Source organism: Gymnogyps californianus, chromosome 16 (genome assembly GCF_018139145.2).
Source record: "Gymnogyps californianus isolate 813 chromosome 16, ASM1813914v2, whole genome shotgun sequence".
NCBI classification, from domain to species: Eukaryota; Metazoa; Chordata; class Aves; order Accipitriformes; family Cathartidae; genus Gymnogyps; species Gymnogyps californianus.
The window spans coordinates 5,336,751-5,352,560 of NC_059486.1; the positions used below are offsets into that span (position 1 = coordinate 5,336,751).

General features: G+C 41.6%; 1 protein-coding gene across 1 annotated transcript in view; it reads left to right on the plus strand.

The window, feature by feature from the left end:
- The first annotated feature begins 444 nt into the window (after positions 1 to 444).
- SPECC1L (sperm antigen with calponin homology and coiled-coil domains 1 like) overlaps positions 445 to 15,810 on the plus strand; it is a 67,365-nt gene continuing 51,999 nt past the window's right edge. The window contains exon 1 of the mRNA XM_050906819.1: positions 445 to 498. The gene's annotated coding sequence lies outside the window, so the exon portion shown is untranslated. The remainder of the gene's footprint in view (positions 499 to 15,810) is intronic.

Below are 15,810 nucleotides of genomic sequence, written 5' to 3' on the forward strand. Positions count from 1 at the left end.
AGTCCCCGCACCGCCTCGCCGGCGGTTTCCCGGGCGCCAACCCCGCAGGCAGTGCCCGGGCGAGCCCCAACCGGTTGCCGTCCCCTCCCGCGGGGCAGCACCCCCAGACCCGCCGCCGCCGCCGCCACCTTCTCGCCCTCAGGTGCGCTGCGCCGCGAGGGGCCTCGCCCGACCACGCCCTCTGCGGGAGGGGCGCGCGAGGCGGGGAGGGCGCGCGACGGCGCATGCGCCGCCAATGGCCGCACACTCCCCCACCCCTTCGGCGCGGGGTTGCCCTGCATGGGGGTTGGTGCCTGCGCAGTGCGGCGGTACCGCCCATGAGGGGAGGGGCGGAGGCGGAGGCGGGCGGAGGGGTCCCCGCCGTCCCCGCGCGCCCCTCCGCGCCCCCTCCCCCTCCCGCCGGCGGCGCTCGCGGCCCGGCCCGGCCCGGCCCGGCCCGGCGCGGTCCCCCGAGACTCGGGCCGCGCCGCGAAGAAGCGGGAAGGAGGCGGCTGCCCGGTAAGCGCCGAGCGCCGGCGAGCCTAGCCCAGCCCCGACCCCCGCCCGCCCGCCCGCCCGCCCGCCGGGGGGTCGCCCGCGGCCGCGCAGGCCCCGGCAGGGCCTGTGTCCCGGGCTCCTGCCGCTCGCCTCGCTCCCGCCGGCTGCAGCGCCTCACCGCCGTGGGGAGCCCGTTCCCGCGCCGCACGCCCCCGGGCTCGGTCTCCTCCTCACCGCCGCCGCCCCCTGCGCCCCCTGCGCCCCGAGGGGCCGCCGGCCGCGCTGTCACCCCCGCCGCGCCGCTCGCCCTCTCAGCCGGCCGCGGCGGTGACAGGCGCCCCGCTCCCGCCTCGGCTCCCCTCGCGCGCCTCAGGCGGCCGCCCGCGCGCCCGGCGGCGGCATCCTCCTCTCTTCCCTCGCTGGCTGAGCGCGCTGCGTCGTCCCTGTCACCCATTTTGTGACTGTCCCTTCGCGGCGCTGCCGGCGAGAGCCGCCCCGGGGGAGGCTGGCTCGCCCGTCTGGCTGGGAGGCGGTGAGGTAACGGAGGGCTTCGCCGTTCCCGGCTAGCGGGTCAAGCTCAGGTTTGCCCGCGTTTGCATCCCACGGTGAAATCATTTGTTTTACGCTGTTGGCTTGTTTCTGTGGAGAGGGATGGTGGTGGTGGTGCGTGTGGGAGCTTTCTGAGGAGAAAGGTAGAGTGCCTGCACTTCTACACCTTTGTATTCAGGTTTGGTGTGGCGGGGAGGACCTTTGTCTGGATTCTGGTCTCATGCTTGTCTGGAGTGCCGTTTTTCTGCATTTTTATAGCTGAAAGATCCTACCGGTTCCAGTTTTGTGCCTGCTGTCTGCCTTCCTGTGCCTCACAGTATTCCTTCTTGCAAGCCTTACGTGACCTGGTAGTGCCAGGCACGGAGGAAAGCAGGTTCCTATAGCTGGGCCAAAATCAGAGAGTCACCAGCCTGTTCTAAGAGTCTCCTATACCGTGTGTCCTCAGAGAGAAAAACAATGCAGTGCTGATGCTGAGCAAACTGCACACTTCTCTCCACAACAGCATCTCACTGCCTGTGATTGCATGAAGTGTCTGTCTGTGCTAGAATCTGGAAAACATAGCTCTCTTGTAGCAGAAAATTTGTCTTGTAAATGGTTCCACTAGGTGAAAAGTGTTATGAAGAGCCATAGGTTCTGTCGAAGGACGTAGTCTGTGCAAGCTCTACTCACCCCAAAAGCAAACATAAACCTTCTGTTGGTGCTTCCTGCTTAATTAATGGTATGGACTTTGGCTGCTGAAATGTAGGCAAACTAAAGCCAGTGGCTGCTTTTGACACTCTGTGGATCATAATATAGTTCTGCAGTAGCTCAGAAGTACAATTTCTCCTCCCCCCGCCGGCCTAGTTGATTGTTGTTAGGTAATAGCTAACAAAAATGAAAAGAACAGGTCATTGTAAACAGTCTGAGATTAAAATTGAGAAACTGAGATAGGAGCAGTCTCTTGTTTCTTGTAACACTGCCACTTAATTTTCAGTTAATGGAAAAATCAGATTCTAGGCTGGTAGACTATGTGAAATAAGAGAAAAGAAAATTAGATTTTTCAGACGTTTTTGTATGTCTGAAGACCCATGTCTAGTTTTCTTTCTTTGTTGAATACAATATGTAATTGTGGGGAACAAAACGTCTCAAATCTTTTTAATTGAAATCCTTTTTAATTTATTGTATCATTTCTGTCAAATATAGTGCCATCTAAACGCTGCAGTCCACGTTTCCCTGTTCTTTTATCTGCTCAAGTCAAAGAGCCGTTTGACTTTTGGTGTGATCATTGATAAAGATCTATGTTCTCTCTTTAGTAGTATAAAGGATTGTTTTATTAAAATTTGATGATGGTGGAACGTTGCAGTGGGCAAACCTCTGTGCAGGGATTTCCAGTTCTCATGGACTGTACTTTTTATTGTGTTTTGCAGCTTACCAGCTCTGCGGTATTTTCCCTTTCCCTCCATGTTCTAAGGCAGCATGATCTCTGTGGACTTCCAGGCATGCTACCAAAGGCATGTTCTGCATTAGGCTTGAGGAGAGGCTTGAGCGAAGGTCTCCCTTAATGGAGAGTATGTCCATAGTAGCAAATCAAAGAAAACTTGGGTGTTAGGCTGAGATTCTGGCATGTAATCGTTCATGCCAGTAAATTGTCAGCATGGTCGCTAGTATGGCTTAGCTAGGCCACCTAGCATTTTCCTAAGCCATACCTGGGCATCATTCAAAGGTGGCAAGTGCCAGGACTTCTCCAAACAGACATGGGAAATGGCCACCCTTTCTGGATGGGGGAGAGGGGAAAGCGATTTTGGCTGTATAGTCACAAATCAAGCAGTGCAGGTTTGCCTCCGGACTGGAGAACAATATCTGGCGTGTGTTAGTTACTAGTGTAAGGTGTAGCCAATGAGTTTTAAAAGTTTCTGTCTAAGTGCGTGTTGGAATAGTTATTTTTATGCTGCAAAGATTTCATTGTACAGAATAGATGAGGTGATGTACAGTTAACATTTAGGTATGAATAAATATATACTTACAAGTAACATGGTGAAGGGAGATAAGTTTGTGCCATTTTTGCTTTACTGTTAGTGTGAAAGAGGAAAATATATTCTCAGAAGGTGGAGGCACGTGATGGAAACTCCTTAAAGAGATCTTTCACTAATGTACTTCAGAAGTTCTTTTTTTCTTGCCTTGATCTTGTGATGTTGGAGCCCGTCTTGCTAACTAGGATCCAGTTCTAGAAGTGTATAATGCTATTAATGTGACTGAATCTCTTGCTCAGTGGGAAAAACAGCATAAGAAATATTATGCTTGTACTTCCTGGCTTCAAAAATCACTCCATTTGATCTTATTTTTAGTCTTTATACTGAAAAAGGGTGAAAAAATGGGTGTTAGAAGCTGAGTTATATACTTAATCGTAGTGTTAAGTGACTAGTCACAGGGACCATATTACTTGTTTCTTTTGAGCTTATTCCAACTGAAATGATCAGAGAAGCCACCATTTGGAGCACTTAACAGTTTAATGCAGCCTGCAAGTAATCACAGGATACTATCTTTTAACATATAAATAATTCATCATTAGAGTTTTCACACATACATGCATGATTTTCTTTGGGAAAGAGGACTTTTTCTTTACTGTAAAGGCACTACAACTTTTGATCTTCATCTTTGTAAGTAAATGTCTCAGGATACCTTAATTTTGCAAAGAACTGACACTGTGTTGCAAATAAGTGGCAGAACTTATTTGTGGCAGTAGCTTCCCAAATTGCAGAAAAGAGTAATACAAGAATAAATTGTGAAGTTCGGTAAAAGAAGACTTTTTAAAGGGGATCGATCTGCAAGGTTTCAGTACCAAAAAAAAAAAAAAAAATCATAATTTAGAACTAGCCATTTGTTACATATCAAAGGGTTGTAAAGCCACTTAAGCAAAATTTCAAGAGAGAAAATAACTCATTTTTACTTACTTCAAGACTTGGTTTGACATTTATGAAAGATAAGTCTTGCATGATCCTCAGTTAATTTTATTTTCCAGGACTGTTTGCCAGAATGAAGCCAAGCTAATGATCGCCTGCAACTAACTGGTATATATGCAGTTTTATTCAGGAAAATAAACTGAGCATCTAATATCTAGTATTTAAATAGTATTAAAAAAGAATAAAGGTAGTATTGAAGTACTCGAGTGATGTATTTGATGACATCAGCCTGAAAGTATTGGTATTTTTCTGATGCTAAAAACATTTCCTTGACTTTGGTCATTCAGCCACTGTAAGATACGTGTTCTGCACAGGTACATCCAGTGAATAATGATTTCCTATGGGATATACATTTGGAGGGGTTGGTGGAAAGCTTGACCAAGAGGCTGGCATTCTTAACACTCCTTGAAACTTTCTGTGTTCTTCTTAAACATTTCTATATACGTTCTTAATTAAAAGCACACAGTGGTTTTGGCAGATGGAGCCTTCTTGAAACTTCGGCTACAGAATTTCCTTGCTGTGTGATGGTTGGTGCTGGAGAGGCTCCTTCAACGTATTTCACTGTTCATTGCTAAAATGTTGGCAGTCTTCATATTGACAAGCCTTAACTGACATGGGCAAGTTTATAAAAATGATCTATTAGAGCTTGACTTTCTCTGTTTAGCCATAGGATTTTTAAAAAAATTTTTTTTTTAATCTTTACTGAGTTGCCAAGTTGTACTGAGCTTAAAGTTTCTTTTTTTTAGCAAGCTAAATGACACTGAGATTTGATAATGGGTATGCGTTTAAAGTAGCACCTGTTGTGCCGTGAAAAATCTTTCTTTCTTTGCAAACAACAGTCTTGTCTGTTTCAATTTGCTTTTCCCTAAGAAGTAACCAGCATTGTAAATAGTCAATGCCAAATATTTCATTCAAGTGCCTGAAGGAATATGGCCTTTTCTGGAGGAAAAGAAAAAAATAATTAAAAATGTTCTTTATAGACATGATTCCTACCACAAATCTGATTGAGTAACTCTGCTCACTTGAAGTTCTAGTTTTGCTTTTATTTTTTTCTGTGACAAAAAATATCTTTCTTTCCTAGCAATGACAGAATCATGCAAAGCTACTTTTTATCTGCACTTACTTGTATCAGATGGACAGTTACACGTCTCTTCTGGAAATGATACTTCTTAAATAGGTACCGTTGCTGGAAGTTGATGTCATCAAACTATTCTTGACTTATGATTTGTAAATATGAGATGCATCCTTGAATGTGGCAATATCACCAGGTTTGACTATACTGAGAACTTTTCATCAAGAATGAAGGTGTTAAAATGAACACTTTCTAACATAAACTTTTCCCCCACAACTGTTGCTGTTCTTCTTTCTAGCCTTATACAAAACTACAGAAGAGGATTTCCTTAATCTGGAAGTATGGGCATTGCTATGACTTTGAAAAAGCTTTGCTGTCATGCTATTCTCCAAAGGTTTTGGTAGTTTGCTGTGATAGATATTACTGTGATTTACAACCAAGGTCAGGCACAAGGAGCTGGTCATCTCAAAGCCGTAGAGGAAGATGGGCAGATGTAGGAATAGAACCCAGAATCCTGATTTAATAGTGAAGTATTCGTGTTTCATAGTAGATAACATCCTTTACCAATATGAATCTGCTTAATTAAGTGAACATTATGGATTTTCATCGATGGCCTATCCCCCTTTCTTCAGTGCTGTGGTCATCGGTCTTTTTCTTCTTCCAGATGCAATCAGTACTGTAAGGCTAATGGAAAGGAGAGTGAAGCTGCTGGAGGTCCCAGTGGCTTGTGCCATTCCATGGTGCTGCCAGCCCTTCATTCTTGTGGACTCAAAATACAGGGGCTTGGTCCCGTATCTTTGGACCACTATCTTTTCATATATCTTGGGTGACTCTCCTAACTTCCTTTTGTTTCCCACTTATAAAGTTATCAGTATTTTCAGCCCTAAAAGCTTGTCATTAATGGCGGGAATTGATGTGTTGTATTTATGCAGCAGTTGTCACAAAGAAAAAAAACTTGCTGTTTATACCATGTGCTCCTAAGCTCTATATTATGCTTTCAAGATTTGATCTTCTATGTGCTGATATTCTAGGCTTTGTACCTATTTGTTTTTGCATTTTAACTCTATGTGTCTGATTGAAAGATACCCAACACTTTCAAATTCATACTAAACAGTATAAATTCTGTTTGTGAAAGCTCACTCAGGAAAAATATTAAAAACATTTTAAAGATTATAGTTCCAAGTGTGCACGTGAGATTTCAGTCTACTTGCATTTCACATTCAGAAATAAATTTGCTATATTAAAAAAATAAAATTATACAAATATGCATTATAAGAACTTCTTGACAGTTTTCTGAAAATGTTTCTGATATATACCTGTAAAAAATAAATAGTATCTATCTACAGAAGAAAATACCATTAAGTGTATGACTTGCAGACATTAGTGTTGTAAGTAAAGGATATTTGAAGGAAAAAATAACTATAAAGACTTCAGTATAGCCTTTTTTAATAGAAAGACTACATTTTTCTGGAGGGAATGGGAAAACTATTCTGAGGCCTTCAGCCAAACATCAAAGGCTTGCCACGAAACCTGGAGGTATAGGAGCTTCTCAAAGAAATACTGTAAAAGTGTTTCACAATGGAAAGTGCTAAAGTGTTAGGCACTTGGCATTCCATGGTGATATCAGCACATCAGCAGTCCCATCAGTTAGGGATGCTGTACTGGTCCTGGCCTTTTCGTGCTTTCCAAGGCTCCGTCCCATGTAGAGTCCTGCATTCCTCCAACAACCAAACTGTCCAAGGAAACAGGGACTCCGTAAATGTGATTCACCCTTTTCCGGAAGGCTTGGAATAAAAATGTGGAAGAGAAACAGTATCTTATCCTTTTTCCTGGGAGAGAAAAAAAAAAAATAGTGGCTGCAGATGGGAGCCTCTCCATCCTATCCCAAGGACTTTTCTCCTGTATGACTCAAATGTATGTCCTTGGGCTTCCACACTGGGGTAGGTAAATGCTCCTCCCCTAGCGATACCAGGGTATTTAGGAAAGATTTGCATGCAGTTCTGTCTCTTCTCTGTCTGCTGACCCTGAAGGATTTTAAATTAAGTAAGTAATGAGTGTGCTGCTGACAAGTCTTGGAGGTGAAGGAAGATGTGGGTCAGAGCACAGAATTCAAACCCATAGATAGCCAACCTTCAGCCCCTCTGCGGTGGTCAGTGCCCTGTTTTGTCTTGTGTTGATTGCTTAAAAATAGCACAGTTCATCTGTTGCCTCGTCTGTCTTACCATGTGGCTCCACAAAATAGTGTGGCTTGGAAAGTGGTGGTGGTTGGGCAGCAATAAGCAATAAGTTCATTTAAATCAGGGCTGTTGCTGAGTGTCCAATAGCCTGAGACAGAATTAAAACAAATTTGGGGCTATACCGTCTCTGAAAGGGTGAGCCGCCTTGTTCCCAGTTCCCAGTCCCGCTGCTTCCTTTGCATGGTATCTAGCAATTATAAGGTGAGTCAGATCAGAACAAAAGTCCTGATCTGACTGAAAAAAACAACTCATCAGAAAATGAGCTGTGATCTCTAGAATTGAAAGAAGGGAGAGGACTGAGGAAGGGGTGGGACTGCCTCTTTTGGTGGCAGGGTACAATTAAATTATTTTCATGACTAGCTTAAGCAATCCCCAGCAGGCACTTCTCTCCCCCAGCCTTAGCAAGGCTGGATTGTGGATGGGCCATTCCCATCCAGGCCATTCCCTTGATCCAGCTGAGACCAGGATGGTCCTTCTGGGACTGGGAATACCAGAGCTGTAAGCACCTGGGGGCTGGGAAGGTCCTTGGGGGGTGTACCTCTGTATGCTTCTCCTGTTCTCTATTTTATTTGGTGCAATGCCTTCAGGAATGTTGCCAGACCAGGTCGCTGGTGAAGTGGACATAGTGAGCACCCAGTCACCTCCCAGTTCCAGAAATCCAGGCAACAGAAAGTCCTCAAGTTGAGAATACATTAGTCAATAGCTGGTAAGAACAGATTTGTCATCGTAACCATGCTAGAAACAGGATTTGGGTTTTTTTGGGTTTTGCACAAACTGAAGATCTGATGGAGTGTTTTGGATGAACAGGGGACCTAGTCGAAGTTATTCAGTTATCTTACAGGTTTTACCTGTAACATACATGTGCTGAGAGCCACTGGTCTAGCTCCTGAAATAGCACATTACATGTCCTTTCTCTGTCCCCCTTTTTGTGATGGGAGCTAGGTTACTGCTTGCCTTTCTTCTCCCTGTGAGCATCATGCAGCAGAAGCCTTTGCTGCAGTTGTTGATACAAGAGTTCAGCTGACAACATCTTCAATGGACGAAAGGGAAAAGGTCACCACTGGTCACCTACTCTAGCCGGCACTTTTGGGAACAGCTGTGGTAGAGACAGAGTACATTGCAATGAAATGTTATCTACTGAGCTAGTCACTTTGAAACAGAAGGAAGCTTTTGTGTTAGTTGTGCACCTTTTGTTGTGCTTTTCTGCCAAATTCCCTGGGCTTAAAATTTTACGTTGCTGGTTTTGAAAGTACTTCCCTGGCAGTGCAAGGAAAATTTCCATGTGTGCAGGGGAGTCTGATTGTTGGGTAAGGAATACAGTATATACTTAGGGTTATATATACTAAATACACCTTTGTAACTGGAGGGTTATTGATTTTTGTGGTAACACTTACTTTAGACCATGCTTGGAATGATGATAGATAACAACGCTTTCAGTTAATGTGGTTAACTGACCAAGTGTCACTTTCTAGACTAGCTACTTTTATAGTTAAAGCTGGCCAGTCCTTTGGCTGGGAAATGTATTGTGTTAAGATTTTTTTTTTTTTTTTGCCCAGAAAACCTACAGTGCCAAATGAAGAGTTGGTTGTATTTTATTGGAATATAAACCTAAAGGTTTTACAGAGAAGGTTGATATTTCTGCTAAGTTTGTTTAAGCCTTTAAAATCTGATGTAGATGTATGGATGTAATTACTGTCCAGGAAATAGGTATATATTACATCATCTGTTAGTGCACTGCTTAAAATTCGGATGCAACTGTGAAATTTACCAAAAAGAGTGAAAAATGACACCATAGCCAAAACCAGGTTTTAGTGTCCCTCCATGTTTATCATGCTAATATTCTACATATTATATTCCCTCTTCTGTTTCCTTTTGCATGTTCTACCGGTTGAGGTTTATATCAGCTTGCACTGTAAGGGACACAGAGACTGCCTTCAGATATAAGGATATTTTTCATTATGTGTATTATCACCACCAATGAAATAAAACCTACGTAATAGTAATGTAGATGAGAATACCATCCATAGTGTGAGCAGCCATAGTTAATGGGTGTGCTATGGGGTACTTAGCCCACTTAGAATATTTTTTTAATCAGTTTTAGGGTGGATACCAATAAGGTATAGATTTACCTGGTCTTTTGTTCTGTTTTCCAGAACTGCAATTCAAAAAAAAAAAGCTTCTGAAGGTGCAGTCAATGTAGAAGTTAGTGCTGAGACTGAGTTTTGGACAGTGCTCCCCTTCCTTGTGGAACAGATTCCCCACGCTGGGAAGAATCAGTTGGATTTAGTTGACGAACAGTTGCTTTTCCTTTCCTTGGCAGTGTTTTGAAATAGCAGTTGTGTAAAGTAGGAGCTTGAAAACAAGACTACGTTATTTAATTTTGTTATGAAAAGGCTTTTAGAGCACAGTTCGCAAGTTTAGGGGTTCTTCTGTAAATGTTCCTGTCACTTGTCTGGAATGTTAAGTATTGCAACGGTTCCACATTGCTCACAGCAGTTACAGCTCTGAAGTTTTCTCCAAAGAAGGAGTAGAGAAATGTAGGTGTGTAACAGCCAATTCTTGCCCAAGGCTCTGGTCTTTCCTCCCTTCTGTTTAAAAGAGAAGCAGCAATAGCAAATGTGGCTTGAGAACAGTGGATGGATAATGTAACTTAAAGGTAGAATTCCTATTTTTGTAATTCCACAACTTGTAATGGAAAACTGTAAAGGCCCTTTTGAATTTTTAAGATAGAAAGTAATAGGAAAGCCTTTCCTCTCTAAATAACTACCTGCAGCAGTTGTTCCAAAATTGCAGCACCCATAAATCATTGACATCTGTATATTTTCCTCACGGCATAAGAACGTAGCAGACACTGCCCTGACTGGAGCAGAGATCCATCCCACCCTTGTGCTCTGGGTCCAGCCACGGCTGTGAGCAGATGCCTCAGGAAAAAAAAACCCAAAACCGAAGTCTTCCCTCCTACCCTGACTGCTTTCCCACCCTGCAATTATTTTTGGCTCAGAGGGGTTTCTGAACCCTTTGTGCTCAGCTATTCAGCATCCATTAGGGAATTTCTCTACCTTGTGTATGTCCAGTCTCCCCTTCCACTCATGCTTCATGCAGCCACAGCATTCTTTCCATCTGCATTAAAAATACGGCTCATTTTTCTTATTTTGAACCTGGCTCTAACTTCATTTGTTGGTCCCTAGTTTTAGTACTGGAAGAGATGATTAACAGCCAGTCCCAGTCTGCCTTCTTGATGCCATTCAAGATTTGATAGGCTTTTGTTATATTCCCTGTGAGATGTCTCATGGAAGCTACCTTTGATCTTATTTTTGCCCCTTGCTGAACCTTTTTCAGGTCTATAAGAAGTCCTTTTTTTGAGGTTGAGAGACCAGAACTGCACATACCAATTAAAGTGTGGGTAGATGGGTGAAAAATTGATTTGTTGAGTGCAATGTTTGTGTTTTATGGTTTGTTCTCTGTTTCTTTCTTTAATAATTCCTGGAATTGCTTTGCTTTTTTTGCCTTATTCCAAACACTGTAACTGACAGTTTAATGAAGCTGTGAATCAAAACACTGAAGTCTTGCTGAGCAATATGGATGAGTTGAGAGCACATTTATATATGAAGCTGAGGTTGCTTTTCCCCAAGAGACAGATTGCTTTGCGTTTACCTACATTTAATTTTATTTGCTGTTTTTATTGTCCAGTTAGTCTCATAAGGGTCTTCTGTGATTCCATGCAGTTTCCTGTTATCCTTAGTATCTTAAATAACCCTCTAGCATCAACAAACTTTCAAGTCACTAAAACTGATGTCTTGATCTTCAGCAATAAAACAAATGCGCTGCTTGCTCTGGCCTTCTGGAATCCAGTGGTTAATGGATTATGTTTTTGGAATTATTGAGCAAGAGATGTCGTTTTAGAGTGCTTGTGCAGCTTGCAGGCTGAAAGTTTGAGCTGTGGACATTATAAATGTAGAGAACTCTCTCTCTTAGTATGTAGCTTATTTCATATCCGAGACGTTAAGTTGTGGGTGACTATGCTGTCTTGCCTGCAGAGACCTGGGGAAGTTCTGAATCTGTGTTTTACAGGGGGTTGAAGAGGCCGTATTTCATAATCTTTCCTTCACAGTTCTGCCTTTTGGAACTGTGTAAGTGACCTAAAAATGTCATTCCCTAATTATTTGGGCAAAAGTTGTCAGCCTAAGTATATCAAAACTAAAGAACTTGTACAAATACAGAGTGAAAGTGTACTGACTCCATTGCTCTTAGATGTGAATATTTCTATTTTCCTCTGCATTTGGGGTATTTGATGTTTCAAAAATGCTCAGTATCCTCAAATTTGAGGCATCAGTTGTTTCTATTTTCCTGGAACTCTTAAAAGATAATTCTAAGATTATTTATCATTTTCTTAATAACTCACAATTTTTTAATAGATAAAACTGCTTAGTACCTCTTGATAACTTTGTATTTTCAACCAAAGACAAAGGCTAATATCTTCTTTGCTGCTTAACCCTCTCTCACCTTACAGGCGCAGGAAACTATTTTTTGTACTCTTGTAATTGAGCCTTACTTTTGTGACAGCAATATTAGCATAAATAAGCATATTAAATAATGGATGAGATTAAAATAGTCACAGTAAGAAATCATACCCCCCTCTTTCAGTTTTCAGGTTTCTAAAGAGTACGTAAGAGTAATCCTGAAAGCATTTCATGTTGGCTGCGTGGATGTATCATATCAGTTTACAGTAAAGAGCAGAGCCGTGCTATTGGGCAAAACACTTTTAAATTATTATTTATGGAGTTGTATTTGCAGTTGGTATAAAATGCAGGACTGGTTTCACATGCCTCCACCAGAGCAAGGAGAGCACGCTCCTGAACAAGATTCCCTTTTGTTTCCTGTACTATGTGTGCTGTGGAAAGAGAGACATCTGGGAAAGGGTACAGGTTAGAGCAAATAGTTACATTTTAGTTTAGGAATGCAGTCTTTCTATCTGATCTTTTGAGCTTGTTTTGGCTTTTTTCCATCCTGATTAATTTTATAATTGATACTGTAGTGCTAGCATTAATCAGATGTTTTCCAGTAACGTCTTGTGTCTGTTGATAGATGAGTATTTTGTTTACTAGTGTGATATGAGGGACCTCCAAAAGTCTCTCTTGACTGTCTTATGGAGTTACAACTCTTAATTCCACTGCAACTTTTTAGTGTTAAACTTCTACTTCACTCTTTTTTTTCTTCTTTTTTTTTTTTTTTTTTTTTCTTTTGAGGTGGGAGAAGGTATGTGTAAAGGGAAAGGAAGTCTTCAGTAATTCTGTCTTTCTCCCTAGGGCAAAATATAAACTACAGTTTTCTATGCAGTATTTGCTTTTAAAAACAATAGTGAAATAATATTTTAGCTCTCATTTGAATTATTAGTGTTCTGTGTTAATCTTCAGAAAGCTTCATTTGGCTAGTGAGCATTTTATTTCTTATTTTAAAATTTAGTGCTGGGCAGAGTAAAATTTACTGTTGGTTCCTAATACTGTGTCTTCCTAAGGAATGTGGTGATCTTCTTTAGAAGCATAAAGGTAGTCTTTATCTGTGATATCTGCCTTTTGAGAAACTGGGTGAAGTAGGGCTTTTTCAACTTACAATTCAACAATATTGATGTCTTCTGTTTTCAGTGCTGAAACCCCATCCTCTTCTTCCTTCCCGGAGAAGGCAGGAGGGGAGAAATTGGCACAGAGAGGTCATAAATTCACTTGAGGAGCCTCAGTGAGCAGCTGCTTTTAGAACCTGTAATGCTAAGTAATGTCTTGTCCTTATTTTAGGTGAAGTTTGACTCATTTGTATCTTTATCTCAGTTTTTAAACTATAAGTACACAATCTTCTTTCAGTAAGAGTAACTACTAGAGCTTAGTTTCTCTGGAAGAAAAACAGGAACAGTGGTACCTAACCCTCCCTGTCCTCTAAGTATCTTTGAAGTTTCTGGAAAGGTAGTTCTAGCTTTGAGTTTCAGTAAATCACAAATAGTGTTTTTCAATGTCAAATTTATGGATATTTTAAAGCAATGATGTGATGAAACATGAGGATTATACTTAGTTACTTTGTTTAGTTTCACTTATTTACATTGCTTTGCTATGCAGTTGCTGTTCTTGAGGCAAACACTGTTGCATGTTTTCAGGAACACTTCTAAAACATGCATTTGTTACAAATCCATTATGGATGAGAAACATTTGACTTCACAGTCTTTTGTCAGTAATAACCTCTGTGATATATTTGTAAGAGTATAAATGGTTTGCACTGTAAAAGCTAATGTTAGCCTGTATTTGTTTTTGAGATTATACATCCAGTGGGTTATGTTACTATATTACTTGCTATAATAAGCAGATCCCAAATGTATTGATCTTTTACTGTGCATGCAAATATCATGTGTGCAGTGTGTATCTGGCATGTTGTAAGGTGTGTCAGACTTGATGTGTGTGCTCTGTAGGCTTGATAAATGTGTATTGCAAATGGTCATTGCTGGATGTCTGCAGGCCAGCTGGAGCTACTGCTTTATCTAGATTGCCAGACAGGGTTGTCAAGCTCTACCCAAATGTATGATAGTCATATTGTTGCCAGTACTCTAACCTTCATTATAGCACTGGTTTACTAACTGAGCTGTCAAAAAGCCATGGTTCTGATTTACTGGATCTGTTGCAAGAGTACAGTTTTTTCTTTGAGGTAATTTTTTAAATGCAGTCACCTTCACAGCAAGCTGTGCACTGAAATTTGTTTGATTATTTCGCAGGCGTGCTATGAACAACTTTTTTTATGTAGTCTGTAGAACGTCAAATATATCGTTCAATAGTAATGACCCCAGTTTACTAAACAACTCTATCCTCTTTGGTCTTTTCAGTTTTCGTTTTCAATTGAATAAGATTGAAAGCACAAGTAAGTGTTGAACTCATAAACATGAAAAAGGCAAGAAATGTAAGTGTGGCAACTTGGTCCTACCTGTAAACATTAGCGTCTGCTTCTGGAATCTAGTAGGCAGTTGCACCACTTAAAATTATGTGTGTATAGCAAACATATTATCTTCATGGGGCTTTTCTGGTTTGGGTTTTGGTTTTCTTAGGAGTGTCTCTCATTTCAAATTATCTCTCAGTTATTTAATCTTCTGTGAAGGCGTTCTGATTACTAGTAGCCGTATGGCAGGACTGGTGCATTTTTGACATTCTGATGATGAAACTGCAACAGCAAACAAAGTTTTCTGTGTCTGTTCATGCTAGCTTTCAGAGCTAAAGGGAATCTGGAAGCTATAAACAAATATTTTCTAGTGTCTTAAAATGAAACTTCCTGTTGCTTCTGTTAACAGCACTTAGGGGTCTGAGGAGGCAAAACTCCTGGAGTTTTACTGACTTTTATCAAAGTCAGACTTGAAATATACTTGTGTGCAGCTGAGGTGGTGATGGGGAGGAAGGAGTGTGTGTAAGTGTATGGTGTTAATTTTGTTAGCTGAAATGAATTAGTACTCCTGATCACTGTGTTTTTGTCGCACATCTCATGCACTCAATCATCAGTCTGCTTTTTGTGCCTTTGAAATGCTTCACTTTTTAAGAGATGGAAAGAACTAGATGTGTTTCCTGTTTCTAATCAGCTGCAGGGTATTGGGCTCAGATAAACCCGATCACTTACTTCCACCCAGAATCTGTAAGACTGAAAGAGGAGTGGAAGTTTCCTCCTCTTAACCTTCCATCCTTTGTCTTCTGACTCAGGGGAGATGAAGAAAACAGCTGCCAACTATCCCACTCTTGCAGGAGGGAAGAAGGTTACGATGTGTCTAGTCCTTCTGGTAGTCCATGCTTCAAATTATGGCTGTTGGCTAGTCTACCCTTTCTTAGGTTGTCTTCCAGAATTAGCAGTTCTTGTGATAAATGCAGTGTTCGGGTCTGCTGCAGCTGCTCCTGGTTTGAGTAAAGTCAGCTTTGTTTTCCGGGGTTTCGTTTATTTGCTTGTGGTTGGAATGACAGTATTGACAGTTGTCTGCTGTTTGAGAAAACCTGAAGGCAAGGTAAAGATGCTGAAGTGTCCTGACTGCGGACCGTGGAATGTGGTGGGTTACTTCTGGTTTCTTCTCAGAGATAATCCTTATAATCATATGACTAGTATTAAATTTTGTAAAATCCCATGTGTTTATTAATGTGGTTTTTAATAATAATTGGTTTCAGGGAATCTGAATTTTTCAACTTCTTTTAATTTTTATAAAATATTTTTTTCTTTGCAACTGCTGTTACTCTCTCTGTACTTTAGTTACCAAGCTGGTGGTAATCTTTTCTCAGATTCAGTGCTGTTGGTAGTCAGGCTGTTGCCTAAATACTCCCATGGTATTTTCCTTCCCAGAGTCACAAATAAAGAACATTGCCACCCTAATAAGCCTTTATTTTGCTAGCTAACAAGTGAACTCGGCAACATGGGTCACTTATAAAATATCCTTGGTTCAGTGCCATTTGTGGAAAGAGAACTGAAAAAAAAAAAATTATAATTTGGAGTGGAGCTGTAGGGAGTGCTTAGTTCTTGGTAAAAATTCCTTTTT